This window comes from Myxine glutinosa, chromosome 8 (genome assembly GCF_964187855.1).
Source record: "Myxine glutinosa chromosome 8, kmMyxGlut1.1, whole genome shotgun sequence".
In the NCBI taxonomy this organism is placed as follows: Eukaryota; Metazoa; Chordata; class Myxini; order Myxiniformes; family Myxinidae; genus Myxine; species Myxine glutinosa.
Genome location: NC_136268.1, coordinates 117,359,782 through 117,380,839, shown reverse-complemented (window position 1 = coordinate 117,380,839; position 21,058 = coordinate 117,359,782).

The following is a 21,058-nucleotide window of genomic DNA, read 5'->3' as shown; positions in this document are numbered from 1 at the left end:
TATCCGACCTTTGTTCATAAAAAATACTCGTATCCAGATACAACAAACTTACACTAATCTCCTTCAAAGTAGTCCCCTTGGGCTGCCACACACTTCTCCCAACGGTTCTGCCACTGTCGGAAGCAGCGCTGGAATGCCTCTTTTGGGATGGCGCGCAGCTGGTCCGTCGCATTCTGCATGATGTCTTCTCTGGACTGAAATCTGGTCCCTTTCAGGGGCATTTTCAGCTTGGAGAAAAGCCAGAAGTCACACGGAGCCATGTCGGGAGAGTAGGGAGCCTGACGAAGCACAGGTGTGTTGTGTTTGGCCAAGAAACTCTGTATCAAATGTGAAGAATGGGCGGGTGCGTTATCGTGATGGAGCTGCCAATTGCCCGCTGCCCACAGGTCCGGCCGTTTGCGTCGCACAGCATCACGAAGGCGACGCAGAACCTCTTGGTAATATTCCTTGGTGATGGTTGTGCCGTGTGGTGCGTACTCGTGATGAACCACGCGACTGGAGTCGAAGAAGACGGTCAGCATGACTTTGACATTGCTGCGGACCTGCCTTGCTTTTTTTGGCCTCGGGGATGTTGGATGCTTCCATTGTGATGACTGCAACTTGGTTTCTGGGTCGTACCCATAAACCCAGGACTCAACGCCAGTGATCACTGTGTTGAGGAAGCTGGGATCGCTGTTCACAGTCTCCAGCATGTCCTGTGCGATCTCCAAACGGAGTTGCTTCTGCTCAATCATTAGCAGCTTTGGTACGAACTTCGCTGAGATTCTCCTGAAGCCCAAATCCTCCTTCATAATGGAATGAATGGATCCAATGCTGACACCCACCTCGTCTGCAAGTTCTCTGATCGTGATTCGATGATCCTGCATCACCAGGGTCCTCTTTTGGTCAATGACGATCTCATTTCGGGATGTTGAGGGCCTACCCGAACGTGCTTCACTCTCCACTGATGTGCGGCCATCTTTGAAGCGGTAGTACCACTCCTTTATCTGTGTGGTGCTCATTGCTTCGTCCCCGAAGGCCTGTTGAATCTTGCGGATCGTTTCCACTTGGGAATCGCCAAGCTTTACACAAAATTTGATGCAGTAGCGTTGTTCAAGTTTTCCGTCATTTTGTCAAAAACGAAAATCCGACGGTGCTCACTTACACTTCCTCACTCATCGGCGGTCTGCCGTGGAATGACAGCTTGTGCAGGTGGGAAAAAATTCACGCGTGCGCATTAGGATCGCCTACATACGTGCACCAATCAACGCCTCCCTAGCTTCATTTGTTTACGCACGACAAATTAAGGTCGCATACTTTTTGAACACACCTCGTATGTATGTATATATATATATATATATATATATATATATATATATATATATATATATATATATATATATATATATATATATATATATATATATATATATATATATATATATATATATATATATATTGTTGCGGAACTCAGAGTACGGCACTCCCCTTACCGAGGGGGGGTTAATCCCCTCGTCTATTAAGCTGGCCGTCTCTGGTCCTGGAGATATGACGTCACTTCCGGTTAGCGCTGAATAGGGTGGTAGGCCAATTGTTCCTATTACCTAATTACCAGCGCTTTCCGGTAAGTGTGTAAATGAGCCCTGCCCGAGCCGCGGACAAGATGGAAGATTGCCGAGTGGTTTAGCAACCCGCAGCTCGAGCCGTTAACAAAGGGACTAAACCCGATTATAGCGTTTGGCCAAATCGTGCCACAGGTACTCAATGGGGAAAAGACTAAGACGATCGGATGAGAGGAAGCAAAGAATAAGAAGGGTATAGGAAGAACAAATATGATTTATTACTATCTACAAGAGGAAACGAAAGAAGGGAATATACAAGGAGAGGAAGAAGCAGATACACAGGGCAGCCTTAAAAACAGTCATATATTACCATACGCCCAGGCAGAACAAACAGACTTACACGAATAGGGAATGGCAGGAAGGAATGGCTGGAAGGGAGAGAAGGTCCAAGCAGATGGCAGGGCAGGAAGGTCCGGGCAGATGGCACAGCATCGAGGTCCGCTCCAGGTCGCGCTCCGGTCCACGCTCGGGGCTTGAGGCGAAACCCGGCGGCAGCTGCACGTATCGGTTTCACGTGGTCGGACAATGCGAATATATTGCGGTGTTGTCGCCGTCAACGGACCCACTCTCCTGCCTTACAACTCGTCGTGTTCATCTGATACCTCGTATCTCGGATCTTCACACTCATCTGGTGAAGCAGTCCCTCCCAGCCGCTTTTATTGGGCATTCCTGTATCCAGCCGCCGGCTCCTAGGACACGCCTACCAGTCGGCTCACCTCGGCCCTGGTTGGCTGGCGAGGGCTCGCTGGCTCCACCTCTTGAGGAGACATTGACAGGCCACGCCTCGCTCCTGGCGCTCGAACCCACTCCTCCCCTTTTTCCTCCAGATTACCGCGTGTTCAATGGCGCCTTGTGGGCGAGCGCTAAGGCGGCTGCGGCTGGCAGAGGCGCGCACTTAGTTGGAGGGCGGCTATTGCCGCAAAATGAATGTGGTTGCAAGTGGGCCTAGGTTATTTGATTAATGCAAAGTAGATTCAACTATTGGGAACAGAACCTTAACTAAAACACATAATAATGAGATAACTACAGAGAGGTCCTATGGTGTTCTACGTGTTGTACATGGACTAACTAGGGTGCGATCTTTAATATTAGCCAAATAATGGGGATATTTACAGGGGATTATTTATAAGGGAATTATTACAAATATTTACATGTGAAGGGTTCTCAAAACCGTAATAATAACAAAACCGATCAGTAATAGATCATCTCAATTAAATCAATTTTAAATTCAGGCTGTAACACAACCAAATGTGAAAAAAATCAAGGGGTGTGAATACTGTCTGAAGACACTGTAGTCTGGTTTTGAATTCTGACCCGACCATAAACTGTCCGACTGGTGCTACGCAGGTAGAGAGGTATTCAGGCTGTAACACAACCAAATGTGAAAAAAATCAAGGGGTGTGAATACTGTCTGAAGACACTGTAGTCTGGTTTTGAATTCTGACCCGACCATTAACTGTCCGACTGGTGCTACGCAGGTAGAGAGGTGTCTTGAGAATAGCAGGTAGAGAATAGCAGGCTTGAGTAGGAGGTCCGGAAGTAGGAGGTTGAGTCGGAGGTCATCACCTTTTGAATGGCGAATGAGTGATTCATTTCATGAATGAGTGATATATATATATGTATGTAATATGTATATATATATTTATATTTATATATATATATATATATATATATATATATATATATATATATATATATATATATATATATATATATATTGTTATGAATTTTGGGGTGGAGTGATATATAGATCAGGTAGATCTGTACAAGTATCATGCTCCGACTGCCGTGAAGAAGAAGAACCATCTCGATGTACATAAGCAGGGACCTTTCTAGCCCGGATGTCGGATTAAGTTTATCTTTGTGATCATACAAGGATGATCCTTGTGTTAAATAGAGTGAGTATTATGCTAATTCCCCTGTGTGTGAGACCTGTGATCTATCCATTGTCCCGTATGGCAATACACCAATAGACGCTAGGTAGGCCCAATAGCAGCGCATACACTAATTAAATTCCCCCCAACAATAAAACTAACTGAAACCCAGATGACGCACTTGGGCTGACAACACCAACTTGCATAGCAACACTCATCGGTCAGGCAGGCCGAGAGTCACGCCCAGAAGGACTCGCTATTGGGCAGGAGTTGACCAACCAAAGGCTGAAGTAAGGAAGGACTGGTGATTGGCCAGGGGCAGGGCAAGAAGCTTCCCTCGGATTGGTGGAAGGAAGGGAGCAAGAAGTGACATACTGATTGGCCACCCACCATGGCATGAGGAGGAGTGCGCGAAGCGCTCAGCCAATAGGGAGGGACTGATGGAGAAGAACATTCGAGAGGTCGAGAAGCGATGGACTGATTGGTAGAGAGAGAGAGAGAGAGAGAGAGAGAGAGAGTGCTGACGTCATGGGGCATCCAATAAACAACTGGCTGGCCGGAATTTTGCCATTCTTGTTCTGGTTCCCTTTTGTTGGACTGCCCATCTTGTTCTGGATTGCCTTCTTGTTCTGGTTCCCTCTCATTGGACTGCCTTCTCGTTTTGGATCGCTTCTCATTTGGACCTCCTACTGGACCCTGAATCCTGGTTGTTTGGGCAACGACCGATAGTGGAGAGACAGTGGGGCGCTGAAGATTCTCCTCCCCTGTGTTCGCCTGCGAACGACGAGTGTACAAACCAGGCATTCCACTGCAGGGTACGCTGGCCAAGCAGCGTGCGAACAGGGCGCGTCGAGGCCTGGTTCGCGCCAACACCGGAGCCGCGTCCGGACTGTGAGCTACAAGCCTGACGATCCCTGACACACCATCCGATCGAGCTAAGCCCACACACACGCACAGCCTTTATTTTTGATATATATTCCCTCGTTTGTGTTTTGATGTCTGGTGTGGGAGCGCTCCATTTTAGAATCACATTTATTTACCGTCGCGTTCCTGTTCTCTTGTTCCATTAATAAACCTATTATTTTTGTACATTCTAATTCCATCTTTGGTTGAGTTACTTTCCTGCAGGCTTGAAGGCTGACGCGTGGGACCGACAGGTAAAGCTTCTCACTTCTTCTTCTTCTTTCTTCTACCCGCGCATATATAGTGATATCTGCTATTGAATAATGCCTCGAATAATGCTCGATTTGCTGTCCGTGATTTCCCGGTCTTCACTGAGGGGAACCACACGACAATATATATATACACTACCGGTCAAAAGTTTTAGAACACCTCAATTTTTCCAGTTTTTATTGAAATTTACGCAGTTTAATGTCCCAATGTACTCTTAAATTAAGCATAGAACAAATAAACAATTGGAGATAAAAAAGAAATCAAAGAATCATTTTGTTTAACAAAATTTAATTTAAATTTTTGACTCAACAAAGTAGCCACCTTTTGCAAATATAACTGCCGAACACACTCGTAGCATTCTTTCTACAATGGAAATCAAATATTGTTCGGAAAGTTCTTCCCAACACTGTTGCAGAAGTTCCCACAAATGTGTTGCACTTGTAAGTTGCTTTGCTTTCACCCTTCTGTCCAGTTCATCCCAAACCAGCTCGATGAGGTTTAAGTCTGGAGACTGTGCTGGCCATTCCATGATTTGAAGCCTACCGTCTTGTTCTTTTCCTCGAAGGTAGTTTTGACATAGCCTGGAGGTGTGTGTTAGGGTCATTATCTTGCTGTAGGATGAAACCCTGACCAACTAGGCGTATACCAGAGGGTATTGCAAGGCGCTGCAAAATGCTGTGGTAGCCCTTTTGGTTCAGGGTGCCAGTCACTCTGTGCAAGTTGCTGACTCTGGATCCAGCAAAAGAGCCCCAGACCATCACGCTTCCTCCTCCATGACAGTTGGTGTCACACACTTAGGAACCATCCTTTCACCTACTCGACGGCATTCAAAAATACTGCGTGATGAACCAAAGATTTCAAGTTTTGATTCATCGGTCCATAAGACCTCTTCCAGTCTTCAATAGTCCACTGGCTGTGCTTCATGGCCCAGGCAAGCCTCTTTCTCTTATTTTGCCAACTTAGCAATGGCTTTCTTACTGCCACTCAATCTGTCAAACCTGCAGCTCGAAGTCTTCTCTTCACAGTTGAAACTGAGACTTGCTTACTTCGACCAGTGTTAAGCTGTGCTTGAAGCTGTTGTCCTGTTAGCCGCCTATCACGCAAGCTGTTGACTCTCAGAAACTTGTCTTCTGGTTCTGTTGTGGCTTTGGGTCTGCCAGTCCTCTTCCTGTCAGAGTTTCCTCCAGTTTTCAAGTGCCTTTTGATGGTGTAGGAAACTGTACTCACTGACACCTTGGCTTTCTTTGAAATCTCTCTAAAGGAAAGACCTACACTTTTAAGGGTTATAATGGTCTGTCTTCTTTTGTTAATTGCCTTTTTCTCGCCATTATGATAGCAATATACTACTTTCTGCAGTGCAATATTGTCCAAATAATGCTTCAGAGGGTGTAATAACAGTCTGTTCCAATACTGCTTTTGTACAAACAGGGGGTTTGTAATCAAATAATCAGCAGAGGTTGGGACACCTGTAGGAATTGTTTGCATCAACTTTCAAGGCTTAATTTACTTGCATTGCTGCAAACAGCTGTAAGTTGTTAACCCATTTCTTCTTCCCTGAAGAAGACCATTTTTTACAATATAACTGTGCAATTTACATTATTTTCCCGTTTTTGCTAACCTAAACTTCTTTTTTTTTTTTTTTTAACCTCGAGCAGTTTGCTGCTTACCTTTGTACCATTTCAGGTTATTCACTGGACTTGAATTGCTTATATTTCAATAAAAACTGGAAAAATTGAGGTGTTTTAAAACTTTTGACCGGTAGTATATATATTGTTGCGGACGCGGTTAAAGATGTTATTTTACCGAGCGGTTGGTATTACCGCGTCCGAACAGTTACTCCCCGATTAGAACCCGATTCCACCCGACGTTGACCAGATCGCACCGCAGATATTCAATCGGGAAACCTCTAAAGCGACCGAAAGAGAAGGAAAAGAGAAGAAGACAGAGTATGGAGGAAGAACAGATTTATTATACACACACAAGCAAAAAGAAAGAGCGACCAAAATTATTTACAAGCAATGGATGGAAAAAGCAGTCACACAGTGCATCGTTAGCTTATTCTATTCAATTTACTTAACCCCAAGACAACGAGTAGGACAGACGACGTTCACACTTACACGGGGGATATTGCAGGCAGGTAGGGCTTGAGGTGGATTGCTGGAGAGGGAGGCAGGGTCGGAGGCAGCAGCTCTCAATTCCTCGCGTTTTTGGCGGGAAAACCCTCCGTCGCGTATCCGCTGCCGATGCTGTAGACGTCACGTGCTGGCTCGGTCACACCTGCTCCTCTCCTTCTGGTGGAGCCATCTCCCTCCTCTCAGTGCGTCTCTCCTTAGCTGGTTTCCTCTCCGAGTACCTCTCCTCTTTGGCTTGGAGCGTCTCGCATCTCACCGCTCCTTTCGTATGTCACCTCTTCGCTCATCTCCCATCTCATCTGGTGAAGCAGTCCCTTACAGTCGCTTTTATTACCCCGGGCGGAATCAAGCCGCCGGCTGCGAGGGCACGCCTACCGGGTCGCTCACCGCGGTGCTGATTGGCCAAGTGGGGTTGGCTCACTCCTCCCCTCTATGACGAGGTGGAGACACGCCTTTCTTCTCCGAGATTAGCACATGGGCAATGGCGGCTTGCGGGATTGAACACCACTCGCACCCCTTTTGAAAGGAACTTTGGAGAGCGGAGATGTTTGGGGAAATTGAAAGGGCCTACGCTTATTTTGTTTGATACAATGCAAAGTCAATCTAGTGGGAAACACATATTTAGCCTACATAGAATAAGGAAATACACTATTTAAAAAGATATATCGTGGCCTGCGTGTAAGTTTCATGGAATTAACTAGGAGGACGGCTGCGACCATTATTTACATTACGAGGGTGTTACACATAACAAAACCATACTTTTTTTTACATTCGTTACACTTCCTCCAAAATTGTTACACTTCTCAAAAACCGTTACACTTCTCAAATTCGTTACACTTCTCAAAACCGTTACACTGCACCCTCCTTTCTTCAGGCCCTTCCTCGGGCCTACAAAACTTTAACTTAGTGTGACACGTAGGTGTAATTCCCTCTACAATTAACCTGACCCTGAGTGTGACAATCTTAAAACACAAATAAGTATGTCCCCCTATTGCATTGCACCCTGTCTAACAGACTCAAGCCCACAGCTAACCGAATTATGGAATTATTCTCAAACTATACATTTATGGTGGGGAGCATTATTTACAGTAACGTTATTTCTTATTTACAACGCAACCCAGGACCTGTGTTTTTTTTTTTTTTTTTTTTTTAGGGAACAAGAAAAAGAAATTCCTGTTGGGAGGGAGGAGACAGCACGCATTGCATCGATGCACCAGTACCAATACCACCAAAGCACCCAAAAGCACCAAAAGCACCACAAAGCACCAAAAGCACCACAACGCACCAAAAGCACCACTCGGTGCACAGTCACCGTGGTTCATAATAAACACAACAAAACAACTGGTGGTGGTCTTCTCTTTCTCTGCTGGGCTGATGTTCTTCCCGGCGTCTTCTGGCTTCATGCGGCCTACTTGGAAATATAAAAAACACGAACCGTGTCCATTTTTATTTAGGGCAACAGGGGCCAACTAAGGGTGGTCCACCTGTTTGGCATAGGTGCCACCTTACCGAGGTCCGCAAGCAAGATTCCCTGGCCACTATGGCCGGTCTCCAACAGAGGTGCCCTGCCCCAGAACCTGGGGTCCATCAAGTGGTACTTGGCCGCAGAACAGCGGTCCATAAAGTGGTACATCAACGCAATGCATGCTGGTTCTGGGAATCTCGTGCGCACAATGGCCACCTCACGCACGCTCCCCTCGGCACCCAATGGCGCACAGGTCCTCAAGTGGGAGACAAAAATGGTGGAAGACAATTGAGCGAGGGGTAAGGTCACAAGGGTACACGTCAATAAGGCAATGCAAGGCGAAATGCGTACGGAGGGCGAAGTGAGAAAGCTCGTCCCTACCGTACGTCACCCCCCTGTCACCTACACTACCCTTGCCCTTATCCCATATTTACAAAATCTACCCATTTACAAATTCGTCACTACTGTCACGTCTTCCCCATATTTCTCCTACCAACTTCGTCTCCACAATCCCACTATCCAAAATTTGCCATCACCCAATTCGTCATCAATCCTCATAAGGAGGGAGAGATGGAATTACGCACAATGTCACACCCACGTCATGATGCGTCTCACAATCCAAACATTTGCATCATAAAAAATAATAAAACATGGCATGGTGTGGAGTTCCTGTCACCTCAGGTGAGTGGATGCAGATGGTGCGAGGAGATCCTTCATCCTAACTATTTTCTAAATGACTTTAACACACTTTACACTACCCGGGGTCTTTCCCTGCCAATCCATTGGCCAACTTACACTCTGGGTTCTAATAACCAATTCCCATTGACCAAACGGTGGTGCTTCTCAATTTGGGGTCTCACTCCCCCGATTCATCTCCCGGTGCCCTCGCACAATTTCTGGGCTGCGACGTGTAGCTCTCCCAGCAGGTCTACCCACCTGCACACCTCCACCACTGTAGTTGCCACCCGAGCTTACCTGCTCCTCACCCTAACCTATCTAACTGGGGAAGGCCCTCTCCTGGCTCTGTCACCCCTTGGTGCCCTCTGGCACTGGGCTACCCGGGTCCGTCCTCCGGATCCTCGGGCCCCATCCACAACAACTACTACCGGCTCCCAGAGCCCACCTGCGGCCTCACCTGGCCGACATCCTCACAGTGGTGGAGTGCCCAAACCAACTACACACACTAACAGGCTACACGCCCAGCCATTTCCACAACACTAATGCACCCATCCAAAGACCATTCTTTCACCCGCACCACAGATGCCAATATCCAACCACAATTTACCTGTACCCTCTACCTAACACTTACACTACCCGCCCCGGGTATCCGTGATGGGGGTCCACTCTTCCCCCATTCACACCTTCGCACCATCCACTCCACTCCACAATTTCCACCATACTCACTCCACGACCATCCATTCCAATACTCCATTTATTCCACACTACCATTCTCCATACCTGCTGTTGCACACCTGTGCCCTCACACCTGGTGCCACCTGCACCCTCCTTTCTTCCTGGACCATTTGGTCAACACAACACGCAATCACCACTACTCCCTCTTACACTGCTCCATTCACCTGTTCAGTTGCACACCTGTGCAATCACACCTGTTCAATCCTCAAACACACGGCATCATCTCAGCTAACTACTCCCCTCTGAAACTTGCGCTTCCCAGTCGTCCCTTTAAACTATTGCGCTCCCACGTCATTATAATCCACTCTACTCTACCTGCGTCCCCACTACAGGTGTCATTGTCACTTACTAACCTTAACGTCACCTAATGTCATCTTCGCTAGATCCCTACACACGATATATCCTAACCCACCCGGGCTAGTTTTCACTGCCATACACCCCATAATCTATAGCGCATTTGCCCCACTTTTCTGTGAGGGATGACAGCGTTGCCATCCCACCACAGCGGGGCATCTCTCACTATCAATTTTGCTCGTCCAAATTCCAACCAATTCAAAAATTTTCCATTTACTGCCAATTCTACCCACTATTATAAATTTCGTATCAAATCACTATCACTATCACTATCACCATCATCCAGTCCACTATATCCTAGCCTCGGTGCGTCGTGACATCATTAAACTCGGTTCGTAAAGCCGAGCAATGAATTCGGGTGGTTTGGTCGCCTGCAGGTTGAATCCGTCCGGCTTTCGGTTCAAGGGAGGTGGTTTGGTTGGGCCGAGATTCCACGCACCATCTCGGCGCGGCACCTTGCGGTCCCGGGCCCGATGGCTCAATCTCCCCCGGTCGGAACCCCGTCCCCACGAGGGGGCACCGTTCCGCTTCCTCCCACTCGCCCTTGAACCGGACCGGTCGCCTCGCCCTACAAGGCCCGTACTCGACCGTGCGGGGCGGCGCCAAGCCCGAATCGGCAACGACGCTTCGAAGAGAAGCGACGCAGCATCGATCCGCGCCGGGCCTCGCACCCAACAAAGCACCCCTCGCACCGAGTGCTCGCATCGGCTATCCGTCGCCCTAACCGCTAACCCGGTTACCGTCGATGCTTCACCGGCCTGCTCACAAGCATACGCTACCCCTTTCACCCTCACAAAACCCGGCGTTCCAACGCCGTCCGTACATTCCACCAACGCTCTCCCTGTTACACACCACACCTCTCGCGCACACTCTTGCGCACACTTTGGTCCACACCTCTCCTCCGTTACGTCCTCCGTAACACTCACCATGGGCGTGCACTCTTGCATCCACCCACTAACACGCTCACATGGGCTCTCCCACACCCGCACTACCACCAATTCAGGTGTGCTTTCTCGCACACGTTCCACCACCACCTTACTCTCCGTGTCACACTTCGTACACCCCGACGTGCATTCTCGCTCGCACTCGGTTTCACACTCGCGCTCCGATGTGCCCTCTCGCACCTGCGCCATCACCAACTCACTATTCGTGTCACACTCCGTACACCCCGACGTGCATTCTCGCTCGCACTCGGTTTCACACTCGCGCTCCGATGTGCCCTCTCGCACCTGCGCCATCACCAACTCACTATTCGTGTCACACTCCGTACACCCCGACGTGCATTCTCGCTCGCACTCGGTTTCACTCCCACACTTTATAACACACCCACTCGCCGACGCACACTTTTTCCTCTCGCGCGTGCCATTTCCACTCACACGGGACCCTTCACCAACGCCCGGATGCTTCCTCGATCCCAAGCGCACGAAAATTCTTTTGTCGCTAAACATCCTCCTGCAAAATCTACCCGCACAATATACAGCACGACTCACCTGGGGGATCCTTTTCTCCACGCGAACCTGCAAACTTCCATTCGGGTTAAGCACAGCATCGTGATGTGAGCAGGGACTTTGTACATAATCCATTTCTCCCTGCAATTCCCGGGCTACCTCCGTCATCTCTTCAATTTTAATTCCCAGCACTGCTTTTTCTTTATTAACCTCGGCGACCGCTGGCTTTAATAAAACACCCTCCTCTACCTCAGCGGTCGCCGGCTTTTCCAAACCCCGTGTCGCGATTTCTACCCCCGTCATTGTACCCGTGCTTTCCTCCGCTTCGCTCAACCGGCGCTTCTCGACCCGCGTTACTTCCTTGTGCACCCCTGGGACCCTTTCACCCACCATGCGATCCATGGTCTCCCCACATTTTTGCATGCGGTCACCCATTCTGTTGGTTATTGCTTCAATTTGGTTTCCCAATCGCTCACTCTGAGCATCCATCCGGTTCCCCATTACCCCCATTTGCTCACTCTGAGCCCTCATTTGCTCACTCTGCAGGTTGAGGGACGCCTGCATTTGTACCATAAATTGCTCCATGAGGGCCTGCATTTGGGTCATCCCTCCCACTTGTGCAGCGGGTGCGGCCACCGCAGCCATGTGCGAGGCGCCATTTTGCGCGCCCGCAACCTCGTGCGCGAGGACGCCATTTTGTGCATCTGATACACCCTCAACCACCTCATTGCTCTCCTCCTCCCTTTCTTCCCCTAAGTCCTGGGTTACCCCTAACCCGTCTATCTCCCCCACCGACATCCGATCGCCTTGATTGTCCATGGCGCGATCTCAAAATTCGGGTTTTATAAAACAAAATAAATTTCGGCAGCTTGTAATTTTGAGCGCGTTAAGCGCGCTTCGGGTCCGATCCCACTCCTGGACACCAATTGTTGCGGACGCGGTTAAAGATGTTATTTTACCGAGCGGTTGGTATTACCGCGTCCGAACAGTTACTCCCCGATTAGAACCCGATTCCACCCGACGTTGACCAGATCGCACCGCAGATATTCAATCGGGAAACCTCTAAAGCGACCGAAAGAGAAGGAAAAGAGAAGAAGACAGAGTACGGAGGAAGAACAGATTTATTATACACACACAAGCAAAAAGAAAGAGCGACCAAAATTATTTACAAGCAATGGATGGAAAAAGCAGTCACACAGTGCATCGTTAGCTTATTCTATTCAATTTACTTAACCCCAAGACAACGAGTAGGACAGACGATGTTCACACTTACACGGGGGATATTGCAGGCAGGTAGGGCTTGAGGTGGATTGCTGGAGAGGGAGGCAGGGTCGGAGGCAGCAGCTCTCAATTCCTCGCGTTTTTGGCGGGAAAACCCTCCGTCGCGTATCCGCTGCCGATGCTGTAGACGTCACGCGCTGGCTCGGTCACACCTGCTCCTCTCCTTCTGGTGGAGCCGTCTCCCTCCTCTCAGTGCGTCTCTCCTTAGCTGGTTTCCTCTCCGAGTACCTCTCCTCTTTGGCTTGGAGCATCTCGCATCTCACCGCTCCTTTCGTATGTCACCTCTTCGCTCATCTCCCATCTCATCTGGTGAAGCAGTCCCTTACAGTCGCTTTTATTACCCCGGGCGGAATCAAGCCGCCGGCTGCGAGGGCACGCCTACCGGGTCGCTCACCGCGGTGCTGATTGGCCAAGTGGGGTTGGCTCACTCCTCCCCTCTATGACGAGGTGGAGACACGCCTTTCTTCTCCGAGATTAGCACATGGGCAATGGCGGCTTGCGGGATTGAACACCACTCGCACCCCTTTTGAAAGGAACTTTGGAGAGCGGAGATGTTTGGGGAAATTGAAAGGGCCTACGCTTATTTTGTTTGATACAATGCAAAGTCAATCTAGTGGGAAACACATATTGAGCCTACATAGAATAAGGAAATACACTATTTAAAAAGATATATCGTGGCCTGCGTGTAAGTTTCATGGAATTAACTAGGAGGACGGCTGCGACCATTATTTACATTACGAGGGTGTTACACATAACAAAACCATACTTTTTTTTACATTCGTTACACTTCCTCCAAAATTGTTACACTTCTCAAAAACCGTTACACTTCTCAAATTCGTTACACTTCTCAAAACCGTTACAATATATACATATATATATATATATATATATATATATATATATATATATATATATATATATATATATATATATATATATATATATATACATATGCACTGTATGTGCAGTGCATTCAGAAAGTATTCAGATCCCTTCACTTTTTCACATTTTGTTATGTTGCGGCCTTATGCTGAAATCGTTTAAATTTAATTTTTCCCTCATCAATCTACACTCAATACGCCATAATGCCAAAGAGAAAACAGGATTTTAGAAAGTTATGCAAATTTATTAAAAAGTAAAAACTGAAATATCACATTGACATAAGTATTGTCGCGCGAATGCCCTCGGTTAATACTGTGGGCTCGCGGATGGCCAAACGAACTTTAATGGAGGCGACGATCAATTCCGGAGTTTTACTATGCAAGCACGGGAGAAAGAAGGAAGAGGAAGAAGCGGCGACTCTTTCCTGGAGCGACCTCACTGGCGGTCTTCAACCCTGCAAATAAATCTCACACGAACATGGGAGGTAAAATGTACAAGAAAGAAAGATTTATTATGGAACCCGATACAAAGAAACACGATTTTTAATTTTTTACATTTTTTTTGTATACAAGATTGAGGCTCGTGAAAGAGCGAACATTAATCACACAGAAAGACAAACCGACACATAAAACATATAACATCGGGAGCGGTAGACAAGATGGGGAGAGAGGGGGAAGGACACAAACACAACATTTGAGAGCAGGGACCGAGAGACATGGAGACATGGAGACATCAAGAGCTCTGAGAGAGGGCGAGGGCTTTGGGGGGGGCATGGGAAGGGGGATGTGGGAGAGGTGTAAAACATATGGACACTGCCAGGACTTCCAGGAAAGAAGTTGGAATTTCAAACAAGGTGGATCTGGAGTGAAATAGCGGGGGTAGAAAAGATCAAGGTTTTGGATGGGGGACGATAAGAGATGGTGGTGAACAGCTGTTTTAAAGACCTGGAGGGAGGAGTGGGATTGAAGGGAGTGAGGGAGTTTGTTCCAGAGGCGGGAGAAAAGAGGAATGAAAGAGTGAAGGTGAGCAGAGAGCCGAGATTTCGGCAGTTTAACCATCAGAGGGTTGCTGGCAGATCTTGTGCGACCTGTAGGAATATGTGGGGGACAGAGCACAGAGAGAGCTGGGGGTGCAAGGGCGGAGAAGAGTCGGTAGAAGACAGAAAGACCACCTACCTGCCTGCGGTGAGTGAGTGAAAGGCCCTCAGAGATAGCTTCTTCGCGGGAGATTCCAATAATTCTGAAAGCTTTGGTTTCAACAGCGTGAAGCCGAGCTAGGTGTGAGGCAGGAGCACCGGCCCATAGGGGAGAACAGTATTCCATTGAACTGCGGATGAAAGCCTTGTATGTGGTGAGGAGCTCAGATGTGCCGAGGAAGGACTTCGCACGACGGAGGATGCCCAGTCGGCGACTGGCTTTGGAGGCCAGCTTGGAAATGTGGTTTTCCCAAGAAAGATCATGGCAGATAGTGAGACCCAAAAGCTTGAGCGACAGAACTTCTTGGAGAGGATTGTTGAGAAAGTAGATGGGAGGGTTGTCCAGTAGATCTTTTCGGAGAGACATAGTAAGAGTGTGAGATTTGTCAGGATTGAAAGACATGTTCCACTTGTTTGACCAGTCTGTGATTTTGTCCAAGTCTTCAGAGAGTGAGGAGGCTGCAGACTGCCGATCTTAGGGAAGAGGAATGGAGCGGCAGAGAGTGGAGTCGTCAGCAAAGAGATAGAGAAGATTTTCAAGAGAGTCAGAGAGATCATTGATGAAGACCAGAAAAAGCACAGGGCCCAGAACATTGCCTTGGGGAACTCCAGCCTGAACAGGAAGAGGAGATGAGAGAAACCCATTCAGGGCCACACGTTGACGACGACTATAGAGGAGGTCCGCCAGCCATGCGTGGAGATTTCCATGGATAACAAAGGAGGAGGGTTTGGTGAGCAGAGCGGGGTGCCAGACTGTATCGAAGGCACGGGATATGTCGAGGGAGACAGCTCTAATTTCCTGTTTGGCATTGAGGACCTCCATCCATTGTTGAGACAGCAGAAGCAGCATGTCCAGAGTCGAGTGACCTGGTCTGAAACCAAATTGATGATCAGAGATCAAGCCATTGGAGAAGAGGAAAGATTTCATATCCGAAGCAAGGATGGATTCCATGCCTTTGCTGATAATTAGGAGAAGGCTGATTTGTCTGTAGTTGCTAGGATCTGTTTTTGCACCTTTTTTGTGCAAAGCGGTGATGTTGGCTGATTTCCAAGCAGATGGCAGTTGACCTTGAGCAAAAGAGAGAGTGAAGAGAACAGAGAGAGGGTGAGATAGAGCGGCAGAGCAGGATTTTATGACCCGTGGGCTGCTGCCGTCGGGTCCAGTTGCAGAATCAGAGTCGAGGGTTGACAGAAACTTTTCCACCTTGTCAGGAGGAAAGGACACGGAGTCCAGGAGCATCTGGGTACGACTGGGTATGGTGGGTACAGAGAGGGATGGGTTTGGGACACAAGATTTAGAGGCAAACACAGAGTTGAGGCATTCAGCTTTTTCACGTGCGGAGTCAGCTGTGTAGCCGTTTGAGGTAAGGGAGGGGATGGAGGGGGAACAAACACCAGAAACGGATTTGACCAGATGCCACCAGGATTTGGAAGAGGGAGACAGATAAGAGAGTTCGGTCTTGAGAACGGAGAGATATTGTTTCCTGGCTCTCTTGAGGCTGGACACACACTTGTTTCGGGCTTTGTGAAAGGAAATGAGATTTCCTTCCGTTGGATTTGCTTTCCAGGAGACGAAGGCAAGTTGTTTCTGGGCAACAGCCTCACAACAAGATTCCGTGTACCATGGACGGGAGGAAGGGTATGACAACTGAAGACGAGATGGGATAAATCTGTGCATGAGAGAGAGCAATTTACTTTGGAAGAATTCCCAGGATGAGTTGATGTCAGAGGTGGTAAAGATGGGAGACCAGTCCAGATGATTGATGGCTGCTTGAAGACCGTGCCAGTTGGCCTGAGTGAAATGCCAGACTCGTCGACGCTGAGCAGGCTCCCTGAAAATGGTCAGAGAGATGTCCACTTTAACAAGAACATGATCAGATGATCCGATTGGAGCAGAAGAGCAGCAGACATTTTCAGGGAAGCTAGTCATAACCAAGTCCAGAAGAGAAGATGCTCCGTTGACTGAGATCCGTGTCGAGAAATTGACAGATTGTGTCAGTCCCAGTGAGTCACAGAAGTCCTTTGCTGAGGAGCCAAGGCTGGTGAGAGAGGTACCCACACCCAGCCAACTGGCGTGATGACAGTTGAAATCATCACATATGAGGAAGAGAGAGTTGGGATGAGTAGATAGAAGTTGGTCCATATTATCAGACAGCGAGATGTAGATGGAGTCATCACTGTTTGGTGGATGGTACAACACACATATGAACAAGAGGTGGGAGCGAAGTGGAAGCCGTAGCCAGAGGTATTCCTGGGGGTGAGGTGGAGAGAGTGCAGTGCAGGGCGAGTGAGGAAGTGAGTTTTTGATAAAGATAGCAACCCCACCTCCAGGACGAGGCTCAGGTCTATCATACCGGAGGAGGGAGTAACCTGGGAGAGATACTAAGGAATCAGAGACACCATGAAGGAGGAAAGTTTCTGTTAAGCAGATCACGTCTGGTTTGACAGAAGCAACCTGCATGGAGAGATCAGTTAAGTTTGAACAAAGGCCGTGGATGTTTGAGGTCCATACCGTTAATGAAGAGGAAGGGGGAGCATCGGATACAGAACAGGGGGGAGGAGGGGTAGGGTAAGATGTGGAAGAGGTGGAAGAGGTAGGGAGAGCTGTTGAAGGTGTGTCAGAGATTTCAGAATAGCTCGGAGAAAGGGAAGGATGGGGCGGACAAAGGGTTTGATGGTGATTGGGTGAGGCACAATGAGGTGTTATTTGAGGAGGGGGAAGAGCGAGGCAGAAGGTTGGGGGAGAGGGAGGTGAGAGTTGGAAGGGGGAAGAAGCGGGGAGGATGCTTTGAGGAGGGGGAGTGAGAGGGGGGAAATTGAGAAGAAATGAGGGTGGGGAGATTTGAAGGGGAGGGGCGAGGGGGGAGTTTGGGAGGGAAGGGACAAGGGGAGGGATTTGAAAGGGATGGGATATGGGGGAGATTTGGAGGGGAGGGGTGAGGGAGGAGTCTAGGAGGGGAGGGGCGAGGGGAGTCTTGGAGGGGAGGGGTGAGGGGGTAGTTTAGGAGGGGAGGGGAAAGGGGGAAGATTTGAAAGGGATGGGTGATGGGGAAGATTTGGAGGGGAGGGGTGATGGGGAAGATTTGGAGGGGAGGTGTGAGATTGGATTTTAGAAAGTGTACGATTAATGGGAAACGAACATTTATTGCAAAATGAGTTTCTTGTGACCTTCGAGTTAAAATACGTTTAAGGACGCTGGATGGAGGATGGAGTGCAGGAGAGTTTAGGGAATTTAGAAAAAAGGCACTATAGGAGATGGAATTTTTTTTGGGGATGAATAGATTTGGTGAGCAAGTCGAAAGCAGCCTTTTAAAGAAGAAGAAGAAAAAGGTGTTATAATATATGATGGAATACATAACTTGAGGGGAAAGTGTAAACATTGAAGGTTAATAACAGTGAAAACTATCTGGGGAAATGGGGGAGAAACACGTGGTCGAAGAACGAACGAGCGAATAAGAATGAATAAACGAATGAGAACAGAGAAGGAAATGTTATTTATTTATTTTTTTCAGTTGAGATTTACACAAGGAAGTAGGCTATGGGGTGAAAAGACTGGGAAAACAGAGAACGAAAGTTATTGGATCACAAACGACGGACCGCTGAGAGAAAAAACAAAGCCTCAAGGTTGTACACTGTACAAGGCCTCAAGACACGACACGAATTAACACGATTTTCAATACAGGTATGAAAGATTTGCACCGAAAATCTTCCTCAGGACACAATATACGTACACACACCATAAAATAAATACAGTTATAACGAAAATACAAATGGGAACAATTACTTAACTTCGATTTCAAATCGCTCGCGATTTCCCGCAAAGGCCTTGCTCGCGACGCGGCAAACAGACGATTAATTTATGAAAGATAAACACCGAGAAACTTCCAAGGTGCACACTATAACTTCACACACCGAAAGATAAATACAGTTTCGACAAAATACCATTGTGAACAGACTTAACTTTGAAAACGTGGAGACCGTGTGGAGCTTCGAGAATCCCTGCCACCGTCTCCAAGATCGAGATGGAGGAACTAATTCTAATTTGGGACGTCCCGACACAGAATTCAAATACAAGACAAAGGGAGAATGAATAAAATAAATGTCGCGTTGTGTATTTGTGAATGCGAGCTTATCTGTCTGGCAGTGTAGCGTCAGGTCGATGTTCGAGCGCGTCGTCCGATGCAGCTCCGGTTGGCACAAAGAAAGGCCTCGATGTGCCCCCGCTCGCCCACTGCCAGGCCCCGTACCACCCGCTCGCCCCGGTCTCGTCTGCTCAGCGGCATGCCTCGCTCTTGGTCTCTTGGTGCTTGTCAGTCCCACACGAGGTCCCGTTTGCTCGGAGCACCAAGCCTTGCTCCAAGCACCAAGCCTCGCTCCAAGCACCAAGCACTGCTCCAAGCACCAAGACCAAGCCCAAGCACCAAGAGCACCAAGAAGAACCCAGGGAAGACGACCCAGAATGCACGCGAGCCAGTCGTTTTGTCACCCGCGGTGTGACGTCAGCTCTCCCCTCTAATCAACCAGTCCCTCGCTCATCACCTGCCCAATACCATCCCAACGGTGAAGCAAGGTGGTGGCAGCATCATGCTGTGGGGGTGTTTTTCAGCAGCAGGGACTGTGGGACTGGTCAGCGTTGAGGGAACATTGAAAGGAGCAAAGTACAGAGATATCCTCAATGAAAACCTGAAACAGAGCGCTCAGGACCTCAGACTGGGCTGAAGGATCACCTTCCAACAGGACAATGACACTAAGCACACAGCCAAGACAACGCAGGAGTGGCTTAGGGACAACTGTGTGAAGGTCCTTGAGTGGCCCAGCCAGAGTCCTGACTTGAACCCAATCGAACATCTCTGGAGAGACCTGGAAATGGCTGTCCACCGACGGTCCCCATCCAACCTGACAGAGCTTGAGAGGATCTGCAGGGAAGAATGGCAGAAAATCCCCAAATCCAGGTGTGCAAAGCTTGTCGCATCATACCCAAGAAGATTCGAGGCTGTAATCGCTGCCAAAGGTGCTTCAACTCAGTAATTAGTTAAGGGTATTAATACTTATGTCATGTGATATTTCAGTTTTTTCTTTTTAATAAATCTGCAAAACTTTCTAAAATCCTGTTTTCTCTTTGTCATTATGGGGTATTGAGTGTAGATTGATGAGGGGAAAAATGAATTTAAACGATTTCAGCATAAGGGTGTAATGTAACAAAATGTGAAAAAAGTGAAGGGGGTCTGAATACTTTCTGAATGCACTGTATATATATATATATATACAGACTTGGCATTTAATATGGAATATATATTTTTTTCTTGACTTGGGTTTACTTTCTTAACTCAGTATATCAATCTGGTGAGTTTCTTTTACACTTTGGTGATTTATTTGTTAAAAGAACCATGTCACTGATTGTCTGTCGCAGCAATTGAAGTCAACAACAGGATTATATCACTGGTGGCGTGGCACAATGTACGGACAGGTGCATTTGATGAATGGCTTCACAGTCGGGTATACAAGGGTTGTTGCGTTCTGTATTAGTGGAAAACAACTGCTGCACGTCTCCAAAAGTTATTGCCGCTTCCTCTGGAGATGGTCCGTCAACTCGACAATGCTGTTTGTCATGGAGTGGTGGTTTTACGAAATTACGGCATGAAACAGCGTGCTATTGCTCGGCAGTATGGCATCACTCAAGGTCAGGTGTCAAAGATCCTGAAACGAAATGCTCAGAGGGGTGTCCGTACTCCAATACCGAGGCCAGGACGTCCCCGCAGAACCACAAGGAGGGATGATCGCCAGCTGCACCGGTTAGTCCGCAATGGCCGTACGAAGTCAGCTAATTGGCTTAGGGCTGAGTGGTAGCAACTGACAAATGTGCCTGTATCCAGAAGGCTAGTCAACCAACGACTGGTTCAAGCAGGCTATCGTGCCAGGCGTCCCCTGAAAAAGCCACGCCTGACCAGACAACACCGCCAGCGCCGATTGCAGTGGGCCAGAGAGCACCGTCAATGGCAGCCAGGACACTGGAATCATGTGATCTTCAGTGACGAGTCTAGATTTCTGGTCTGTCGTCAATACGGCCACGTCCGAATCCGCAGACAAGTGCATGGAGCCTACAACAAAGATTGTATAGTGCCAAGAGTCCAAGCTGGAGGTGGTGGGGTGACCGTTTGGGCTGCTTTTCATGCAGGGGGCAAAACTGACCTAGTTGTTCTGAATGGAAACCTGAACCAGTTCAAGTACAGGGCCATTCTG